We start from the raw sequence: 22,868 nt of genomic DNA, 5'->3' as shown, positions 1-22,868 counted from the left end.
GTGGTGGTACCTGGCTTGGAGTGAGAGCTGGGGAAGTGAAGAAACCCTGGAATAAGAATGTTTCTGAGGGCAAAGGCTCCTGCAGGTTCTCTTTTTCCACCTCTCTTTTGGCACTTTCTCTTATTCTTAAAACAAAATGAAACAAAATAAAACAAAAACCCTCAGCCAGGGCAAATCTTAATTATATTAAGATATAAAAACTAGTACCAAATAAAGAGGTGATTTGTAAAAATGGTTCTATGACTCCTTGTTTATTCGAGGCATCGTAGTATGCTTCTGTTTTTATCTTTATAAATATTTCTGTTAACAACATAGCTTGGTGTCAGCCTTTAGCTTTAGATATATTCTAGGGTAAGCGGGAATGACCTGTTTTTATGACTTTATTTTATTCTCAGACCACTGAGAAATTAGAAAATGCTTACAGAAGAAAGAAAATACAAACAAATAATACAATTAAATTTATGGGACACAAACAAATGTAATGTTAAAGAGGAAATTTCTTGCTCTAATGAAGTTAAATAAGACTTCAAATTAACAACCTAACTTAAGGGACTAGAAAAAAGAAAAACAAACTAAATTCAAAGGTTGCAGAAGAAAGGAAATAGTAAAGATTAGGACAGTGGTAAATGAAATTGAAAATAGAAAAACAATAGACAAAATTAAAAAAAAATTTTGTTCTTTGAAAAGATCAACAAAATTGACAAACCTCTATCTAAATGGACTAACAAAAAAAAGACTCAAATTACTAAGATAAGAAATGGAAGTGAAGACATTACTATTGATTTTACAGAAAGAACAATGATTATGAGAGTACTATAAATAATTTCATAGCAACAAATCAGATATATTAGGTGAAATGGACAAATTCCTAGAAACACAAACCCTACCAAGACAGAATCATGAAGAAATAAAAAAAAAAAACAAAAAAACAATAGATTTATAACTAGTAAGGTGTTAGAATCAGTAATCAAAAATTTTCTGATAAAGAAAAGCCCTGGACCTGATGGCTTCACTGGTGAATTCTACCAAACATTTACAAGACAACTAATACCAATTCTTCTCTAACTTAAAAAAAAAAATGAAGAGAAGGGAGCACTTTCTAATTCATTCTATGATGTCAGGATTACTCTGATACCAAAACCAGACAAAGGCAATTTAAGAAAAGAAAACTGCAGATCAATATTTCTTATGAACATTGAAGCAAAAATCCTCAACCAAATACTAGCAAACAGAATTCAGCAGCATATTAAAAGAATTATACACACCATGACCAAGTGGGATTTATTCCTGGAACACAAGGATGGTTCAATATATGAAAATCAATCAATGTAATACACCACATTAACAGAAAGAGGGAAAAGAAAACACATGATTATCTCAGTTGATGCAGAAAAAAGCATTTGACAAAATTCATCTCCCTTTCATGATAAAAACATTCAACAAACTAGGAATAGAAAGAAAACCACCTGAACATAATAAAAGTGAAATGTGAAAAATTCACAGTGTGTCTCAGTCATTAAGCATCTGCCTTCGGCTCAGGTCATGATCCCAGCGTCCTGGGATCGAGTCCCACATCGGGCTGCCTGCTCATCGGGAAGCCTGCTTCTCCCTCTCCCACTCCCCCTGCTTGTGTTCCTGCTCTCACTATCTTTCTCTCTGTCAAATAAATAAATAAAATCTTTAAAAAAAAAAAAAGAAAAATTCACAGCAAACATCATACTCAATAATGAAAGACTGAATGCTTTTTCTCTAATATCTGATATAACATTTTATTAAGTATTTTACTGGAAGTTCTAGCTAGAGAAATTAGACAATAAAAAGAAATAAAAGTTATCTAAATTGGAAAGGAAAAAGTATCATTCTCTCTGTTTACAGAGGATATCATTCTGATGCAGAAAACCCTAAATATTGCACCAAAAAACCATTAGAACAAAAAAATGAATTCAGCAAAGTAGCAGGATATAAAGTCAACACTCAAAAATCTGTTGCATTTTTATACACTAATGATAAACAATCAGAAAAGGAAATTGCAAAATAATTGCATTTATAATAGCATCAATAAGATAAAATACTTGAGAATTAACTTAACCAAAGAAGTAAAAGACTTGTACAAAAAAAAAAAAAAAAATACAAAACATTGCTGAAAGAAATTTAAAAAGACTTAAATAAATGTAAATGGAAACACATTATGTGTTCTTAGTTTAGAAATTCTAATGTCATTAAAATGTCAGTGCTACCCAAAGTTATCTACAGATTCAAAACAATCCCTATAAAAATGCCAAGGATGTTTTTGCAGAAATAGAAAAACCTGTCTTCAAATTCATATGGAATTGCAAGGGACCCCAGATAGCCAAAACAATTTTTGAAAAGAATGGAGCTGTAGGAATTGCACTTCCTTTCAAAATTACCACAAAGCTATAGTTATCTAAACACTGTGATACTGGCATAAAGACAGACATATAGGCCAACGGATTAGGATAGAGATCCCAGAAATAAACCCTCACATGTATGATCAAGTAATTTTTGACGAGAGTATCAAGACCATTAAATGTGGAAAAGACAATCTTTTCAATAAATATGCTGGGAAAATTGAATATCCACATGCAAGAGAATCAAGTTAGACCCTTATCTAACACTGTATACAAAAAAAAAATACCTCAAAATGGGTCAAAGGCCTAAATGCAAAATTTAAATCTATAAAACTCTTAGAAGAAAACACAGGGGCAAAAGTATCATGATACTAAATTGGCAATAATTTCTTGGATCTGACACCAAAGTCATAGACAAAAAAGGAAGAAGAATAAACTAGACTTCACGAAAATTAAAGAAGTTTGTTCATCAAAAAACACTACCACACAGTAACACAGTAAAAATGTAATCCACAAAATAGACAGTATTTGCAAATCAAGTATCTGATAAGAGGTAAATATCCAGAATATACATAGAACTCCTAAAACTCAACAACAAAAAAACAACCTTATAAAAATTGTCAAAGACTTGAATACCCACTTTGTCAATAAGCACCTAAAGAGATGCTCAACATCACTAATCATTAGGGAAATGTACATCAAAACTACAATGAAGTGCCACTTTAGCCCATTAGGAGAGCAACTATCAAAGGAAGAAAGGAAAAAAGGAAAAAGGAAGGAAGGAAGGAAGGAAGGAAGGAAGGAAAGAAGGGGGAGAGGCAAGGAGGGAGAAGTGTTGGCAACAATGTAGAGAAAATGGAACTTTTGCACACTGTTGGTGGGAATACAAAATGACACACCCCCTGCAGAAAACAGTATGGTGGTTCTTCTAAAAATTAAACATATAATTTCTATGTGATCCAGCAATTCTTCTTCTGGGTATATATCCAAGATAATTGAAAATAAGATCTCAAAGAGATATTTGTACATCTATTTTCATAGTAGCATTATTCACAGTAGTCAAAATATGGAAGCAACCTAAGTGTCCATTGATAGGTAAATGAATAAATAAAATGTGGTATGTACATATAATGAAATTAAAAGGAAGGGAATTCTGACACATGCTACAACATGAATGAAACTTGAGGACATTCTGCTAAGTGAAAAAGGTGAGTCACAGAAAGACAAATATTGTATAGTTCCACTCCCCTGAGGTACCTGGAGTTGTCAGAATCATAAAGACAGAAAGTAGAATGGTGATGGCCAAAGACTGAAAGAAGAGATGGTTGGGTAGTTATTGTTTACTGGGTACAGAGTTTCAGTTTTACAAGATGAAAAGAAGTCTGGAGATGGATGGTGGTGGTTGTACAACATGATGGATGTATTTTAATATCACTTGAACTGTACAGTTAAAAATGGTTAAGATGGCAAATTTGACACTATCTGTATTTTGCCATAAAAATTAGGAAAAAATAGGAGGAGGAGCAAGATGGTGGAGGAGTAGGAGACCTAAATTTCGTCTGGTCCCAGGAATTCAGCTAGATAGGGATCAAACCATTCTGAACACCTATGAACTCAACAGGAGATCGAAGAAAAGAATAGCAGCAACTCTCTGGACAGAAAAGCGACCACTTTCTGGAAGGTAGGACATGCAGAGAAGTGAATCTAAGGTGATATTCGGGAAGATAGATGGCGGAGGGAGGGGGCCTCAGCCAGCCGCTACCCACAAGTGAAAGAGCAGGGGAGCACAAAATCAGAACTTTTAGAAGTCGGCTCCACTGAGGGATGTCGCTCCAGTGGCTAAGCGAGGGTGGGGTGGGGGTTGGGGGGCTGGAACTCTCTCCGGGACAATGTGGTCTCAGGACCCTGGGGTCACAGAAAGACCAGGGGTGCCTGAGTGCGGCACAGCTCCCAGGTATTGGAGCGGGGAAACCGGCTGCAGAGATGGAGCCGAGGAGCGGGCTCTCAGCTCGGGGTTGCCATAAACTGTGATCCGCGGCACAGTAGGGCCTCTGTTCCTCCAGCGGGGACCCAACAAGCGGCAGATCCAGGGAGACTCCCCTTCCTTCCCCAGGAGGAGCGAGACGGGAGCGCACCGCAGGGATCTGCTGGGTTTGGAGACTCCACATAGGGTCGTGTGCCAGAGATAGAAATGCTCTGTCACAGGCTGGGTGAGCACAGAGTGAGGCCTGAAACTGGGGAGAGAGGAGTGATTGACTGCTTTTCTCTGGGGGCTCACTGAGGAGTGGGGCCCCAAGTTCTCAGCTCCTCTGGGGCAGAGATTGGGAGGCCACCATTTTCACACTCATCCTCCAAGGTTGGAGGGAAAGCTTGCAGGGAACAAAGGCTATGGAGAGCAAACCCAAGCAGATTACTTAGCATGGACCCTGGCAAGGGTGGGGCAATTCCGCCTCCAGCAAAGACGTTTGAGAACCACTGAAACAGGCCCCTCCCGCAGAAGATCAGCAAGAACAGCCAGCCAAGACCAAGTTTACCGATCAATGAGAACTGCAGAACTCCAGCACTAGGGGAATACAGCACATGGAATTCATTGCTTTTTTCCCACTGATTCTTTAGTCTTTCAAAGTTTATTTTTTTAATCTTCTTATTTTCTTTTTCTATTTTTTTTTGAATTTTTCTTTTTCCCTTTTTCTACCAATATCTAATCAATCCCTTTTTTAAAAATCTTTCTTATTTTTCATTTTTAGACTCATATTCTATCCCTTCATTGTAGTAAACCCTGTTTTTGGTGTATATATATATATAAGTTGTTCTCTCTTTAAAATTTTGGGATACAGTTTCTTCTAACAGACCAAAATATACCCTAAATCTTTAGTGTATGGCTTTGTCTAGTCTCCTGCCTGATCACATTCTCTCTTTTTTATTTTTTCAATTTTTTAATTCTTTCTTTTTTCAACCAACTTCTTATCTTATCAATTTCTTTTATAAAATCTTTTATAATTTCCATCTTTATAGTCATATTTCATCCCCTCATCATATTTACCTTATATTTGTACATATATAAGTTTTCTTTCTTTAAAATTTTGGGAGATGGTTTCTTCTAACAGACCAAAATATGCCAAAAATCTAGTCTGTGGCATTGATCTATTCACCAGCCTGATCATATTTGATCATTTTCTTTTTTCTTTTTTGTCTTTTTCTTCTTCTTTTCTTTTTCTTTTTTTTTCCTTTTCTTCTTTTCTTCTTTTTCTTTTTCTTTTTTCTTTCTTTCCCTTTCTTTTCCCCTGGATTCAGGTCTGTACTGATTCGTTTAGTGTATATTTTTCTGGGGTCGTTGTTACCCTGTTAGCATTTTGTTCTCTCATTCATCTATTCTCCTCTGGACAAAATGACAAGATGGAAAAAATCACCTCTAAAAAAAAAAAAGAACAAGAGGCAGTACCAGCTGCCAGGGACCTAATCAATGCAGACATTAGTAAGATGTCAGAACTAGAGTTCAGAATGACGATTATAAAGATAATAGCGGGGCTTGAAAAAAGCATGGAAGATATTAGAGAAACGCTTTCTGGGGAAATAAAAGAACCAAAATCTAACCCAGTCGAAATCAAAAAGGCTATTAATGAGGTGCAATCAAAAATGGAGGCTCTAACTTCTAGGAAAAATGAGGCAGAAGAGAGAATTAGTGATATAGAACACCAAATGATGGAAAATAAAGAAGCTGAGAAAAAGAGAGATAAACAACTACTGGATCACGAGGGCAGAATTTGAGAGATAAGCGATACCATTAGATGAAACAATATTAGAATAATTGGGATCCCAGAAGAAGAAGAAACAGAAAGAGGGGCAGAAGGTATATTGGAGCAAATTATAGCAGAGAACTTCCCTAATTTGGGGAAGGAAACAGGCATCAAAATCCAGGAGGCACAGAGAACCCCCCTCAAAATCAGTAAAAAGAGGTCAACACCCTGACATCTAATAGTAAAACTTACAAGTCTCAGAGACAAAGAGAAAATCCTGAAAGCAGCTCGGGAGAAGAGGTCTGTAACCTACAATGGTAGAAACATTAGATTGGCAACAGACCTATCCACAGAGACCTGGCAGGCCAGAAAGGACAGGCACGATATATTCAGAGCACTAAATGAGAAAAATATGCAGCCAAGAATACTATATCCAGCTAGGCTGTCATTGAAAATAGAAGGAGAGATAAAAAGCTTCCAGGACAAACAAAAACTAAAGGAATTTGCAAACACAAAACCAGTACTACAAGAAATATTGAAAAGTTCCTCTAAGCAAAGAGAGAGCCTATAAGTAAGATAGACCAGAAAGGAACACAGACAATATAGAGTAACAGTCACCTTGCAGGCAATACAATGGCACTAAATTCATATCTTTCAATAGTTACCCTGAATGTAAATGGGCTAAGTGCCCCAATCAAAAGACACAGGTTACCAGACTGGATAAAAAAACAAGACCCATCAATATGCTGTCTGCAAGAGACTCATTTTAGACCCAAAGACACCTCCAGATTGAAAGTGAGGGGGTGGAAAACCACTTAGCATGCTAATGGACACCAAAAGAAAGCTGGGGTGGCAATCCTTATATCAGACAAATTAGATTTTATTTTTTTATTTTTATTTATTTATTTTTTAAAGATTTTATTTATTTATTTGAGAGAGAGAATGAGAGACAGAGAGCACGAGAGGGAAGAGGGCAGAGGGAGAAGCAGACCCCCTGCTGAGCAGGGAGCCCGATGTGGGACTCGATCCCAGGACTCCAGGATCATGACCTGAGCCGAAGGCAGTCGCTTAACCAACTGAGCCACCCAGGCGCCCGACAAATTAGATTTTAAACCAAAGACAGGAATAAGAGATGAAGAAGGGCACTATATTCTACTTAAAGGGTCTATCCAACAAGAAGATCTAACAATTGTAAATATCTATGCCCCTAACATGGGAGTAGCCAATTACACAAGCCAATTAATAACAAAATCAAAGAAACACATAAAAAACAATACAATAATAGTAGGAGACTTTAACATCGCCCTCATTGAAATGGACAGATTATCTAAGCAAAAGATCAACAAGGAAATAAAGACTTTAAATGACACACTGGACCAAATGGACTTCACAGATATATTCAGATCATTCCATCCCAAAGCAACAGAATACACATTCTTCTCTAGTGCGCATGGAACATTCTCCAGAATAGATCACATCCTAGGTCACAAATCAGGTCTCAACTGGTACCAAAGGATTGGGACCATTCCCTGCGTATTTTTGGACCACAATGCTTTGAAACTAGAACTCATTCACAAGAGGAAGGTCGGAAAGAACTCAACTACGTGGAGGCTAAAGAGCATCCCACTAAAGAATGAATGGGTCAACCAGTAAATTAAAGAAGAATTTAAAAAAGTCCATGGAAACAAATGAAAATGAAAACAACTGTTCAAAATCTTTGGCATTCAACAAAGGCAGTCCTAAGAGGAAAGTATATAGCAATACAAGCCTTTCTCAAGAAACAAGAAAGGTCTCAAATACACAACGTAACCCTATACCTAAAGGAGCTGGAGAAAGAACAGCAAATAAAGCCTAAACCCAGCAGGAGAAGATAAATAATAAAGATCAGAGCAGAAATCAATGAAATAGAAACCAAAAGAACAGTAGAGCAGATCAACGAACGTAGGAGCTGGTTCTTTCAAAGTTTTAATAAGATTGATAAACCCCTGGCCAGGCTTATCAAAAAGAAAAGAGAAATGACCCAAACAAATAAAATCATGAATGAAAGAGGAGAGATCACAACCAACAATAACGAAATACAAACAATTATAAGAACATATTATGAGCAACTATATGCCAGCAAATTAGATAATCTGGAAAAAATGGATGCATTCCTAGAGATGTATAAACTACCAAAACTGAACCAGGAACAAATAGAAAACCTGAACAGACCCATAACCATTAAGGAAATTGAAGCAGTAATCAAAAATTTCCCAACAAACAAAAGCCCAGGGCCAGATGGCTTCCCAGGGGAATTCTACCAAACATTTAAAGAAGAATTAATACCTATTCTTCTGAAACTGTTCCATAAAATAGAAGTGGAAGGAAAACTTCCAAACTCATTTAATGAGGCCAGCATTACCTTGATCCCAAAATCAGACAAAGACCCCATCAAAAAGGAGAATTACAGACCAATATCCTTGATGAACATGGTTGTAAAAATTCTCACCAAAATACTAGCCAATAGGATCCAACAGTACATTAAAATGATTTTTCACCATGACCAAGTGGGATTTATTCCTCGGCTGCAAGGGTGGTTCAATCAATCTATGCGATACAATACATTAATAAAAGAAAGAACAAGAACCATATGATCCTCTCAATAGATGCAGAAAAAGCATTTGACAAAGTACAACATCCTTTCTTGATTAACTCTTCAAGTATAGGGATAGAGGGTACATACCTCAGTATCATAAAAGCCATCTATGAAAAACCCACAGCGAATATCATTCTCAATGGGGAAAAACGGAGAGCTTTCCCCCTAAGGTCAGGAACACGGTAGGGATGTCCACTATCACCACTGCTATTCACATAGTATTAGAAGTCCTAGCCACAGCAATCAGACAACAAAAAGAAATCAAAGGCATCCAAATCGGCAAAGAAGAAGTCAAACTCTCACTGTTTGCAGATGATATGATACTTTATGTGGAAAACCCAAAAGACTCCACCCCAAAACTGCTAGAACTCATACAGGAATTCAGTAAAGTGGCAGGATATAAAATCAATGCACAGAAATCAGTGGCATTCCTATACACCAACAGCAAGACAGAAGAAAGAGAAATTAAGGAGTCAATCCCATTGACAATTGCACCCGAAACCATAAGATACCTAGGAATAAATCTAACCAAAGAGGCAAAGAATCTGGGCTCAGGAAACTATAAAATACTCATGAAAGAAATTGAGGGAGACAGAAAAATGTAAAAACATTCCATACTCATGGATTGGAAGAACAAATATTGTGAAAATGTCAATGTTACCTAGAGCAATCTACACATTCAATGCAATCCCTATCAAAATACCATCCACTTTTTTCAAAGAAATGGAACAAATAATCCTAAAATTTGTATGGAATCAGAAAAGACTCCGAATAGCCAAAGGAATGTTGAAAAAGAAAAGCAAAGCTGGCGGCATCACAGTTCTGGACTTCAAGTTCTATGACAAAGCTGTCATCACCAAGACAGTATGGTACTGGCACAAAAACAGGCACAGATCAATGGAACAGACTAGAGAGCCCAGAAATGGACCCGCAACTCTATGGTCAACTAATCTACGACAAAGCAGGAAAGAATGTCCAATGGAAAAAAGTCTCTTCAACAAATGTTGTTGGGAAAATTGGACAGCCACATGCAGAAGAATGAAACTGGACCATTTCCTTACACCACACACAAAAATAGACTCCAAATGGTTGAAAGACCTCAATGTGAGACAGGAGTCCATCAAAATCCTACAGGAGAACACAGGCAGCAACCTCTTCGACCTCAGCCACAGCAACTTCTTCCTAGAAACATTGCCAAAGGCAAGGGAAGCAAGGGCAAAAATGAACTATTGGGACTTCATCAAGATAAAAAGCTTTTGCACAGCAAAAGAAACAGTCCACAAAACCGAAAGACAACCGACAGAATGGGAGAAGATATTTGCAAATGACACATCAGATAAAGGGCTAGTATCCAAAATCTATAAAGAACTTCTTAAGCTCAACACCCAAAGAACAAATGATCCAATCAAGAAATGGGCAGAAGACATGAAGAGCCATTTTTCCGAAGAAGACATCCAAATGGCCAACAGACACATGAAAAAGTGCTCAACATCTCTCGGCATCAGGGAAATCCAAATCAAAACCTCAATGAGATATCCCCTCACACCAGTCAGAATGGCTAAAATTAACAAGTCAGGAAATGACAGATGTTGGCAAAGATGTGGGGAAAGGGGAACCTTCCTACAGTGTTGTTGGGAATTCAAGTTGGTGCAGCCACTCTGGAAAACAGTATGGAGGTTCCTCAAAAAGTTGAAAATAGAGCTACCCTATAACCCAGCAATTGCACTACTGGGTATTTCCCAAAGATACAAATGTAGTGATGTGAAGGGGTACATGCATCCTCATGTGTATAGCAGCAATGTCCGCAATAGCCAAACTACGGACAGAGCCAAGATGTCCATCGACAGATGAATGGATAAAGAAGATGTGGTATATACATACAATGGAATATTATACAGCCATCAAAAGGAATGAAATCTTTCCATTTGCAATGACGTGGATGGAACTGGAGGGTATTATGCTGAGCGAAATAAGTCAATCAGAGAAAGACATGTATCATATGATCTCACTGATATGAGGAATTCTTATTTCCAGGAAACAAACTGAGGGTTGCTGGAGTGGTGGGGGATGGGAGGGATGGGGTGGCTGGGTGATAGACATTGGGGAGGGTATGTGCTATGGTGAGCGCTGTGAATTGTGTAAGACTGTTCAATCACAGACCTGTACCTCTGAAACAAATGATACATTATAGTTAAAAAAAAAAAAAAGAAGATGATAGTAGGAAGGGAAAAATGAAGGGGGGAAATCGGAGGGGGAGATGAAGCATGAGAGACTATGGACTCTGAGAAACAAACTGAGGATTCTAGAGTGGAGGGGGGTGGGGGAATGGGTTAGCCTGGTGATGAATATTAAAGAGGTCACATATTGAATGGAGCACTGGGTGTTATATGCAAACAATGAATCATGGGACACTACATCAAAAACTAATGATGTAATGTATGGTGATTAACATAACATAATAAAAATTTTAAAAAATAGGAAAAAATAAAAACATTTTAAATCAAACTCATCATCAAGAGAATGAATAGGGAAGCATATATTGGGGGAAGCATATTCATAAAACATGCATCTAATGACAGTATTATCCAAGATACATAAAATGAACTTAAAATTAAAAAAAAAAAGACAACATTCCAACTTTAAAAGAGGTAAAAATGTGAACAGACATTTCCCAAATAAGATTGTGTGTTTTGTGTGTGTGTGTGTGTGTGTTTGTGTGTATAATATATATATTTGGTCAGCACATGAAAAAGTGCTTAATTTCAGTAACCATCAAGAGAGTGAAAAATAAAACCACAATGAGAAACTATTACTATTACATTAACATCAAACATTAGCGAAACTGTGGAGAAACTGATTCTCACAGTGTTAGTGGATTACAACCATTTTGAAAAAAAGATCTGGCAGTTTCTTATGAAACTAAACCTACATCTACCCTGTGACCCATCAATTCTAATCTAATATATTTATCCAAGATAACTGAAAATATATGATGATGAAAAGGCTTGTACAGGAATGTAAAAACTTGAAATATGCCAGGAATCGTCATAAATTGGAATGCTACTTAGAAATAAAATTTACAAACTCTGCTACATACAATACTCAAAAAGCATCATGGTGTTAAAAGAATTCTTCCATAAATGAGTGTGTATTGTGTGATTCCATCCATATGAAGATATACAAACAAGTTAATCTATAGTGAATAAAAATTACAAGAGTAGTTGCCTCTGAAGTAGAAGTAGGGGAAATAGAAGGGACATGGGGAAAATTTCTGGGATGATATTTCTATATGTTAATAATAGTTTGGGTTACACAGATGTATTTGTAAAAATCCTCAAAAACCTGCAAAATACTTTGAAATGCATCAAGTATAACTTGGAGTAATGCATGGATAGAAGGACGGCTATGTGGATGGATACATGGTAAAACATATGTAGAAAAATGTTAATGATAAAATCTAGGTGCTGTGTATATGGGCATTTTCTGTGAAATTCTTCAATTTTACTGTTTATTTGAAAAATTACATGATTAAAAAATAAAATAACTTCTTAATGTTGTCTATTTTGTTTATCAGTAATTTCTCCTGAAGTCATTAAATATTTATATTTACATTTATATTACATGGTGAAGAACAGGACTACAAAAAGAGTACAAGTTTTTTTTTTTAATTTTCTTAAATTAAATTAAGATTGCTTATAATACGTTTTATAATTTATGGTAGTACTGTGTGTGCAGTTATGTAATTTTCTAGAGTTACACTTAAATCCCAGGGGCAAACATGGAAGATTTGCACAGTTGAATATATTGTGTTTGTAGTTTCATGAGAAAGATACACAGTTGGTGCTCTTTAAATGTAAGTTTCAGAAGCTGGAAGTGGATTTGATATGTTTACTAAGGCCTTATCCATTTTCTTTGCTTTTTTTCAAGTTTTTTATTTACTTTTATTTTTTTAAAGATTTTTATTTATTTACTTGACAGAGAGAGACACAGTGAGAGAAGGAACACAAGCAGGGGGAGTGGGAGAGGGAGAAGCAGGCTTCCCGCCGAGCAGGGAGTCCCATGCGGGGCTCGATCCCAGGACCCTGGCATCATGACCTGAGTCGAAGGCAGACGCTTAACCAACTGAGCCACCCAGGTGCCCCAAGGCCTTATCCATTTTCAACTGGAACTAAAAGAAAAATTGCACTGGAAAGGTATGGAGCAGAAGACTTGAGTCCTATTTCTGGAGTGGCTGAAAGAAGGAAACAGTGCCCGGTGAAGCCTGAAACATCATTTTCTTAGGCTGATTCGCTTTTAAGGAAAGTCATGCTTTGCTAAAGATAAATAGCTACTATGAATAAATAGAAATGTTGAATCAGAACATGCAGAGTTCATTGTATTTAATACTTGGACATATTTAATTTTGTCATCATTTAACTTCTAAATCTGTATGGTTCTGGCTTTGATAGTATTTTATAGTTTTGTTTTGGTTTTTTTTTTCTTTTTAGTGACAAAAAGTAGTATAACTTAGATGAAATTTAGTGAATGGTTGATACCATTCCAAGGTTACCAGGCTTCATTAGCTTACACACTGAAATACTTGAATTTTCCATGTTTTATTTGTGGAAGACGTTAACAGTACATAGCAAGGAGTCTGTATTTTTAGAAACAAGAAAAAGTCTAGCCAGTGTGTGGAAGAGACCCCAGGGGAGGCCTCCCGGCATTTTCACTCCTTCAATCTCACACAGAGCTTCTTTTCTCCCAGCCCCAAATTTATTTTCTAAACTTCCCCCCACAGTGAAACGTGATTTCCTCTGACAAAACCACTTCACCGGTGCAGGATATATTTCTGGGAATTTTTTGCAAACTGACATCCCCTATCGTGGTGCACTGAAATAAAATTCTCAGACACCAATCTGAGCAGCCGTGCAGGGCTGCCTCAGCAAGGGAGAGCAGCCACAGCTAATTCTGCACATAGCTTTTATTTTGTTTTTCTATCAGAAAAGCAAGGACAGATGCCTCAAAATGTGGGAAAGGAGTACAAAGGGATGGCAAATATCTTGAAGTGGTAAAGCAGCCTGCACTCTCCCCTATGCCTAGGCACGCAGGGAAGCAGTCATGAGACAAGGGAGGAGTGGGATGCTGGGGCTAGTAATCACCAGGTGCAGGGGAGTCTTATGAGGGCTCAAGATTGTTGAGTTCTTGCATTTCTTGGGGAGGGGTGGTGCAGAAAGAAATGGCTTTCAGTGGAAGTCCAAAGTGCAGAGGGAGAGACTGGGCTGCTGAAGAGGATTTTTGTTGCACTGTTTCTCTTTCCCTTGTGTCTTGTTGAGATCAAACCAGTGAGTACAATCAGGATGGAGTAGCAGTTGGGAGGGGTACATCTTGTGAACTTTATCTAATAAGATAAGCGCTGGATAGTCCTGAAATTTTGGTTTCACAACTAAGCAAAATAAAGTGTCAAGCAAAAAAGGAACAGGAAAATAAAAAGAAAAGGCAAGAAAGAAAGAAAGAAAGAAATGTGCACAAAAAGCATGAAAACAGTGCCTTAAAGATTGGTTCTAAATCTCTCTCTCTCTCTTTTTTTAAGTGTGTCAATTGTAGAGTAATGTAAAGCCAACACCGGTCTAGGCTGAAGTGTGGAGCCAAGGACAATTATGTTTAAGTCTGGCAGGCTCTGAGGTCTTTCAACAAATAATCTGGGAAAGGAGAATTTATTGAAGTAGATGAGCTATAATATTTCCTAGAGGATAGATGACATCCATGGTCTCTTAACTGATATTTTTGTCCATTTGTAACACACACGCACACACACACGCGCGCGCATGCATGCGTGCACACACACACACACACACGTGAAGTTAGTGCCTGAGGTTTGGCTCACCTTACAGACATTAGCAACCAAGGCAATAAAAACAATTATAAGGGGGAAAAATCAGTATATTTGAGGAGCTTCCCCCCTTATGAAAGAAAGGTAACAAACAGCACAATATATCTAAGGAGCCAAATTAATTCAACACAAGATTAAAATAAATGGGAAAATAACCTGAGGGAAATTAAAATAATGGAAATATGAAGGAAGATGAAGCAGTTAGGAAGCATAACCACTGGAATATATTAAATATGGAAAAAAATTGAAGCACATAACTCAAAGGGATAGGCTGTATAATAAAATAGACATACAAGTAACTAAAGAATGAATTAGTGATCAGATAATTTGTGAAGGAACGTTGACACAGTGTACTAGAAAAGGACCAAGAAGAGAGTGAGGACAAAGCCAAGGGGTGTGGAAACTAACAATAGTGACAATATCCATCTCGGAGAAGTCATAAAGGGAGAGAAAATGTATGAAGGTGATAAAACATTTGAAAAAAGAATATCCTATGATAGAATAAAGACATAAGATCTTGGGTTTAAAGAAGTTATAACATGATATGCAGAATAGCCAAGATTTGAAACAAACACACATCCTAGAAATAACATACTGAATTTTAGCAACATTCACACCAAGAAAATATATTTTTTTAAGTTTCTAGAACGGAAAAAGATGATGAAATGCAAAAGAAATTAAGATCCCACTTATCAAAATAAACAAAAAACTCACCATTTTTTACAGAAACCTTTATATCTAGCTAACATATAATGTAAATAGAAGGCTTAAAGCTATTTTAAGTCATTAAAAAAATATCAGAATGTTAATATCAGTGAGGCTGACTTTTTTCAAAAAAGAAAAACAACTCTGGGTAGGTTTATTCTACCAGGGAGAAATTCAAGTCTAAAACAAAGCAATGAATTTGTGGAGCTAAGTACAGCTTAAAATTTTAGTAAAACTCATTTTCTAAATAAGTGATGATCACAGTTTTATTTTTTCTTAATTGAAAAAATTTTGTTTTGTATTTGTGCTTTACCAGTGATCTTAAGGAAGCTGTAGACTACATTTTAGACAAGGAAGCTTCTATAGCAGTCTGTATTTTATTTTTTTAAATTTGTTTCTTTTATTGAAATATAGTTGATGCACAATATTACATTAGTTTCAGGTATACAACATAGTGATTTGACAACTGTATACATTATGTTATGCTCACCAGAAGTGTAGTACCCTCTGTCTCCATACAATTACAATCCCATTGACTATATTCTTGTTGCTGAACATTTCATTCCCATGAATATTCATTTCATAACTGGAAACCTGTATCTCCCATGCCCCATCATCCACTTTGCCCATCCCTAACCCTCCCCTCTGGCAATCATCATATTTTTCTCTGTATTTATGGGTCTATTTCTGCTTTTCATGTGTTTGTTATTCATTTATTTGTCTTGGTTTTTAGATTCCACATATAAGTGAAATCATATAATAATTGTTTTTCTATATCTTATTTCACTTACCATAATACCCTATAGGTCCATCCATGTTGTTGTAAATGGCAAGATCTCATCCTTTTTGATGGTTGAGTAATATTCCATTATAGGGGTGTGTGTGTGTGTGTGTGTGTGTGTGTGTGTGTGTGTGTATTATATAATGTATATAATGTGTGTGTATATATATGATGTAAGGAATTGGGAACTATAATTTTATTAAAATTAGGTAAATAAGAATCATAATAAAATAAGATAAAACATCTCCATCTCAAACAAATCTTAGGAGAGGACTGATATCTTGCTGAGGTTAGGTTGGGTTGCACTTTCCCCAAAGGCACCAAACTGTAGATAGTCACCAAATATAACAAGAAAATTGTGTTCTAAAAAACATTTCCTTCAAAATGGTGTTTCAAAGTGACCCTTGCAATTAAAATTTTAACCAAAGATTGCCTAGAAGCTAGAAGGCTCAAATTCATGTCTATTGCAAGATTTAAAAATTTTTGCTTTAAGAGGATATTACAAGATAAAGTAATGAATCAGTTGATCAAAAGGAGCATAACTCCTACCTACCCGCATCATTGTTCTTGCAGTATGTAAGAGTCAGTTGATCAAAAGGAGCATAACTCCTACCTACCCGCATCATTGTTCTTGCAGTATGTAAGAGTCTCATTTTCATGTTTGACTTTTTATTTTACAGAGCTCACAACTTTCAACAGGAAATTAAAAAAAGAAAGAGGTGAGGAGGGCAACCAGTCACTCAGTTTTTGTAAAATGAATCTTTTCATCATTTTAAAGCTGATGTTTAATCCCTGTTGTGTTATATCTGGTAGCAATCTCCATAATGAAAACCATGTCATATAATTTTTGTAATGTTTTATCATTAAATAAGTACATTTAATTAATGCATTTCCAATGTCTTCAAAATTTTTTGCACTGTAATATTCCATGTGGTTTCATATATTGTTGAAGATAATGCTGACAAAGAGAAGAGGTTTGGGTTGGAGAGGAGGAGAGAGTTGTAATCTACAGAGTTTGAGGGAAAGGAAAGGAATGATGAGAAGGTCTGCCTTTGTGCTTCCAGCATTAACTAGAGGAATTGAGGAGAGTTATTACACAGATTCATGGCAAAGGACAAGGCTATTTGATTCCGATAAGCTGGCTTAATAGAAATATCCTTTAAGAGTATATATGTTCTAAAAAGTGTGCAAGACATCACTAATTTTCTTATATATTGGAGATACAAGCAATAGGTGCTAATCCTTTGTTCCTCATCTAGCCCTGGAGACCAATAGTAAGACAGGGAATTAGAATTCCTTTAGTAGGGCGCCTGGGTGGCTCAGTTGGTTGCGTGACTGCCTTCGGCTCAGGTCATGATCCTGGAGTCCCTGGATCGAGTCTTGCATAGGGCTCCCTGCTCAGCGGGGAGTCTGCTTCTCCCTCTGACCTTCCCCCCTCTCATGTACTCACTCTCTCTCATTCTCTCTCTCTCAAATAAATAAATAAAATCTTTAAAAAAAAAAAAAGAATTCCTTTAGTAAACATAGCCATCATGAATGGAAATTAAAATAGAAAGTACCATCATTCCAGAAAAGGCAGCTCCTCTGGGTGGTATGTTCTCCAAGCAGCCACCTGGACCCCCACCTGGATTCCCCACCTGGACCCCCACCTGGACTCTCCACCTGGACCCTCACCTGGACCCTCACCTTGACTCCCCACCTGGGCTCCCCAGACAGGTTTCACTGCTTCAGTTTGTGCCAGGTGCTCCGAGAACTTCTAACAGTACCTTGATGGAAGAGGTGGAGTCATCTTTTGAGGCTTGCTTTGCTTCCCTGCTGAGTCAGAACTGTACCAATGGCATGGATTAGGAAGAAATTTGAACTGGTGTTGATGAATCTATCCAGAAATTTCTGGATATTGCAAGATGGACACAATGTTTTTTCCTACGCAAAATATTGCGGTCATCTGTTCAGAAACCAGAGCCAATTATCAAACAGGATGTCTCAGAACTAAGGAGTGAATTACAATGTAAAGGTGCTGTGGTCCAGAGGCACTGGACAAAACTGAGGTATTTGCAGCAGGTACTGGAGGACATCCAGCTGAAATCTTTCAGGGCCTCTTGGTCTACCTCGACCAGGTGTTCACTAATATCCCTTCCTCTATGAAACAAACCTGAATGAAAACTGGCCTGAAAGCGATCTGATGTGTGAGTCAGCCTAAACAGTTTTGACAACATCAGTTCACGTAGACGTGACATTTTTAAAGAACTCCTTGCCAGACAGGGAGATGATTTTCATCTGATGCTCCTACCTAAAAATTCCCCCTATTTTTATAGACATTATTTTTTGAGTACTTTAGAAAATTCTTGTATCTTTGGTAAATCAAGTAAAATTTTTTTTGTCTTTAGCAAAGTTTAGACTGTTAGTGTGACGCCATTTACAGATTCCTTTTTGTGTTTCCTGTTTTATTTTTTTATGACTTTTAATCTTTTTGTGTTTCCAGTTTCAGATTCAGTTGTATGGCTCTGAGGGAAAAAATTTTGTATGATCTGATCTGAGAATCAAAGGATGAGGATTTTGGTTGTAGGCCTTTTACGACAGTTGCCCATCAGTGGTAGTGTAGAAAAATGGTTAAATGTGTGGAGTTTCAAGACTTTGTACTACCACAAGAAGAATCCAGTGTAACAATGTTTGTAATACTTCCAGAGCACTCAGAATTAGGATGTTAAATAGGCCAGAAGAGGATTACAATATCCTAGGGTAGAGCAGTAATATTACAGTAGGATATTTAAACTGATGTTGACTTTTATTTGGAGTAGGTTTATATTTTGGGGGTGTTTATTTACTTTTTGGAGGAGAGGATGTAGTAGGAGCAGCGATATGCTGTATTGCGTTATGTTCTGCAATGAAGGATCAGTTCAAGTAACAGGACAGACCCTGTTCTCAGCAGCACGACCACTGAGGCTAGGGGAAATACAAGCTTGTTGTGGTTGTCTCCTTCAGTTTTGAGTTTTATTCGGTTGTGTCAAATTTGTTTTCCTTTTCCGGGGCAGAATTTTCCATTAAGGCAAGTGCTTGCTAACGGATGATATTGATTCAAGGGACTGGAGTCTCAGGGTAGGGAGTGGGCCTCAGTGTTTGTGAAGATGTTTTACCCTCTTATTTGTTATGCAGCCCAATGAGATTCTCTGTTGAACTGCTGTTGAGAAATACAGACTGGCATTGTGTCTGGCTCGCATTGGATGAGATTTTTCTTTCTTGTTTACAGTCTTGGCTTAGATTACATCCCTTTATTCAAAACAGACACTCCACTGTCTTCTGAGCTGGCACTACCTCTGTGACTGTGTCTTGTGTCCTGTGTCCTGTGTCCTGACTCTTGTTTTCTTCAGCCTTGAAGGCCCCTCCCCACACGCATTGACATCCATTTACAGTTCTGTCTGACCTGGAGGTGTCTGGTCCCTTAAGCCTCCTAACACTCTCTCCGCTGCGCTCCCAGGACACAGGACTTCCTGTCTTTCTACCAACCTTGATTGGTTCTCCCTGGGTTTAGGGTGGGGGAGTGGGGGAGGTGGGGCGGTGGGGGGCTGGTGTTAGTGATTTGTATTTGTCTCTTTCCCCTCATGAGCATAAAACATTGCTCCCCTCTGAATATCCTGAGACCACATATTATTTATCTTTTATACCTAATACTTACTACTCTTTTTTTTGTTTGTGTGTATGTGGAGGGGGGTACACAGCCTGAGGCCAATGAATCCCCTCAGTCAGAATGTATAGGTTAAACAGACATTTTAGAAGTTGTTTTTACTCACATTCTATGACTTCAAGGTTGTTAACCTGGTCCTATCATGCTAATTAGAAGCTCTGATTGGCAATTTTAGATTTCTTGATTTTTTCATTATTTCCTTATTTGAATTCCTTTCTTAGGCAATTCCTTGTGTGCAAGCAAGCATCCTATTTTTATGTGATCTCAATTGCATTCACAACACAAATATTTTTGAGGAAATAAACAAATGTCAATTTTAATTTTTAGATGACGGTGAAAAGAATTTTATTTACCATGCCATTCACATTTCTATAAAATGAACACAGATTTGATAGAAATATAGAATTCTATAGAATTATAGATTTTTTTTTTTTAACCAAATGATTGTGAATTACCCTCACACCCTGAACCAGTCACATCCTTTACATCCTGCAGGCTACTTGTTATATTTTCACCAAGTGTCTAAACAGGAGCAATTTTATGCTGCTCTGGCACTTATCCTATATTACCTGTATACCTTTTGGAACTTATTTTTAATATTATGTCATATTGTTCGTGTATGTTTTGTAATTCTTTTGAAGTGAAGGGGACTACCTCCCATATATATGCATCACATTTTGTTGGTAGTCACTGCTGAATAAATATTTTTAAATTAGGTACATATGATGTTTTTTTATTCCTGTTCTCATATGTTTATAGAAGTTACAATCAATATATGATATGTTTAAACCATTTCCAATTTATTAATATTTATCTTGCAAGTAATGAGACTGGACTGTGTTTTATAGGTTGCTTTAATGATTGATTTAAAATAGAAGTAAATGAAACAGTGAGGCTTAGTAAATGTTAGCTATGTAGGGAAGACAGACATCAGGGCTGGGGGATGGTGGGACAATGAGAAAGCTTGAGAGGGAGTTAAACACAGTAAGACTCTACTTTAGGACAAGTTTTAGTGCAAGGATTCAGTTATGCCATCAATTGAATTATGTCAACCTTAACAGCTATAAATCACATGATTGAAATATGAGGCTATGTTGAACTCCATCCTTAGCTCTAGCATTGATAAAGGTTACAACAATGTTAGTTCAGGCTGTATTGAGACCGGAATAGGTGATATTGATGTTAGTAAACTGAGGCCCTATTGATTGCTATAAATTAGGATTCCCGCTACCATTAAAACCAATAAACTTCAGTATGTGCTATTGAAGCAAAATAAGGTAAAAGATATGATCCAATAAGCATCTCTCCATCTTCACAACACAGTACATGATCAATAAGCTATTTTATCTCAGTAAAATAAGTAAATTTGCAGAATTGTTCAACCATCATGTGACTGCATTCAAGACCTTGTATTTTTTCATGATAGCTGATGACTTCATTACCATGAGTGCAGGAGCTAACTGAAGGAAATTAGCATGGTTATACAACATTGTCTTTAAAGAGCCACGGTCACTAAGAAAAGACACATCTTCTTAAAGAGATAAACTTTAATTTTATTAACAGCAGCTAACTAAATCTGATTTGCCTGAGTTAATTAAATCTGAATTGAATATATGAGATGGGTTAAATGAAGTCAGTTATCAAAAGAAAAGATACAATTCTAGTGTTAAAATAGGCTGATGGAGAAGGGTGAAAGCAAATCAGAGAAGCCTATGGGTTGTAACAGGGTTGGTGCCTTAAAGCAACCACACAGAGGTGTTCATCATGCAAGGACCTTGAGATAAACATTTGTTCATTTAGCCATTCATTCATGGTGTGGGCTCTTGATCAAGCCTGGTATTCAGGAGTGATCTGCCTTGCCCTGGGACAAAGAAGGTCACATTGCTAATTCACTGCTCTGAGCCTCCACATTTTCCCCCACATCTACACTTGCGTACCCCTTACTCACACATCCACTCCAAACCCAGCCCCCTCCTGGATCTCAGTTCCTTACAGTAGAGTGGCCATGAATTCTAGTTCAGAGGGACCCAAAATATGTGGAAATCAAAGGGGGTCCTACTGATGGTCGTGCCTGCCTTCCTCTGCATTGTATTTTGTGTTTCTCCTCTCAAAAACGCCTCAACCCTTATCCGAACTTTCCACACCAAGGAGATTAAAGCAGTTTAGGAAAACCCAGGAAAGTTCATTCATCTCTGGTCCTTGCCACATTAAACATCAGCATTGGACAGCTCAGGTATTGAGCTGCTTCTCTAGGGCAGGCAATACAAATCTTTAGTAATCGAGGCCACCTGGATTTCTGCCTCACATCATGAATTTGAATAATTAAAAAGCATGAGGGGAGCACATTCTGTCCCTAAAGAGAAGAGAAGACAGAGCACAGAAGTCAAGCAATAAATGAGTACAAAGAGACTTGATAAAGAAGGAAAACACATTCCATTAATTCATGCAGGACTAATTTTCATCGATTTGTAGAGATTTTACAATAAATAAATTGACAGAGTTCTGTCAGTTCTCTTTGTGACTATGAAATGTATGAGAATATCCACAATTACATTTCCTGACACCTTTTAATTTTGCTATTTTTTAATATTGATACTCATCAATTACAAATAAAGATTTTGCTAGAGCTAAAACTTCAAGGAGTAGGTCAAAAGGAAAACAATGTTGCTTTAAACAGAAATTATTCTCAAATTGAATTTATTTGAGTATGTAGGGAAAGGAAAAATTATTTTATAGAGATAATAATAAAATTTCTTTTGTCTCCTCTCAAATTCTTGTATAGGATATCAATCTGGAAATACATTCCCAAACTGGAAATCTGCAGATAAGTTAATATGGAATTTTATGGAATATAGATGGATTCAGTGTCCAAGGATTAGGAAAAACCACTAACTCTCTAAAGAGAGTTATCTATTGGCATTATTTTTTAGAAAGTTTATTCTGCTTAATGAATTTAAGAATCCACAGGTAATTTAAAATATATCTTATAAATGAGCTCTAATTATTTCAAAAGGAATTTATTTGACACCATATAGTACTTTCTCTATTATTGGGAAGAATCTAGGTATCTGCAAGTTTTACATACACATA

General features: G+C 36.9%; 1 protein-coding gene and 1 pseudogene across 1 annotated transcript in view; one reads left to right on the top strand and one right to left on the bottom strand.

The window, feature by feature from the left end:
* LOC118536626 (cysteine-rich secretory protein 2-like) overlaps window positions 1–22,868 on the bottom strand; it is a 109,847-nt gene that overhangs the window by 68,007 nt on the left and 18,972 nt on the right. The window lies entirely within an intron of this gene.
* On the top strand, window positions 17,633–18,252 carry LOC118536631 (mediator of RNA polymerase II transcription subunit 28 pseudogene; annotated as a pseudogene).

The sequence above is a fragment of the Halichoerus grypus genome, chromosome 9 (genome assembly GCF_964656455.1).
Source record: "Halichoerus grypus chromosome 9, mHalGry1.hap1.1, whole genome shotgun sequence".
Lineage (NCBI taxonomy): Eukaryota > Metazoa > Chordata > Mammalia > Carnivora > Phocidae > Halichoerus > Halichoerus grypus.
Note: the sequence above shows the minus strand (reverse complement) of the source record. Positions and strands in the feature narration are given on the sequence as shown.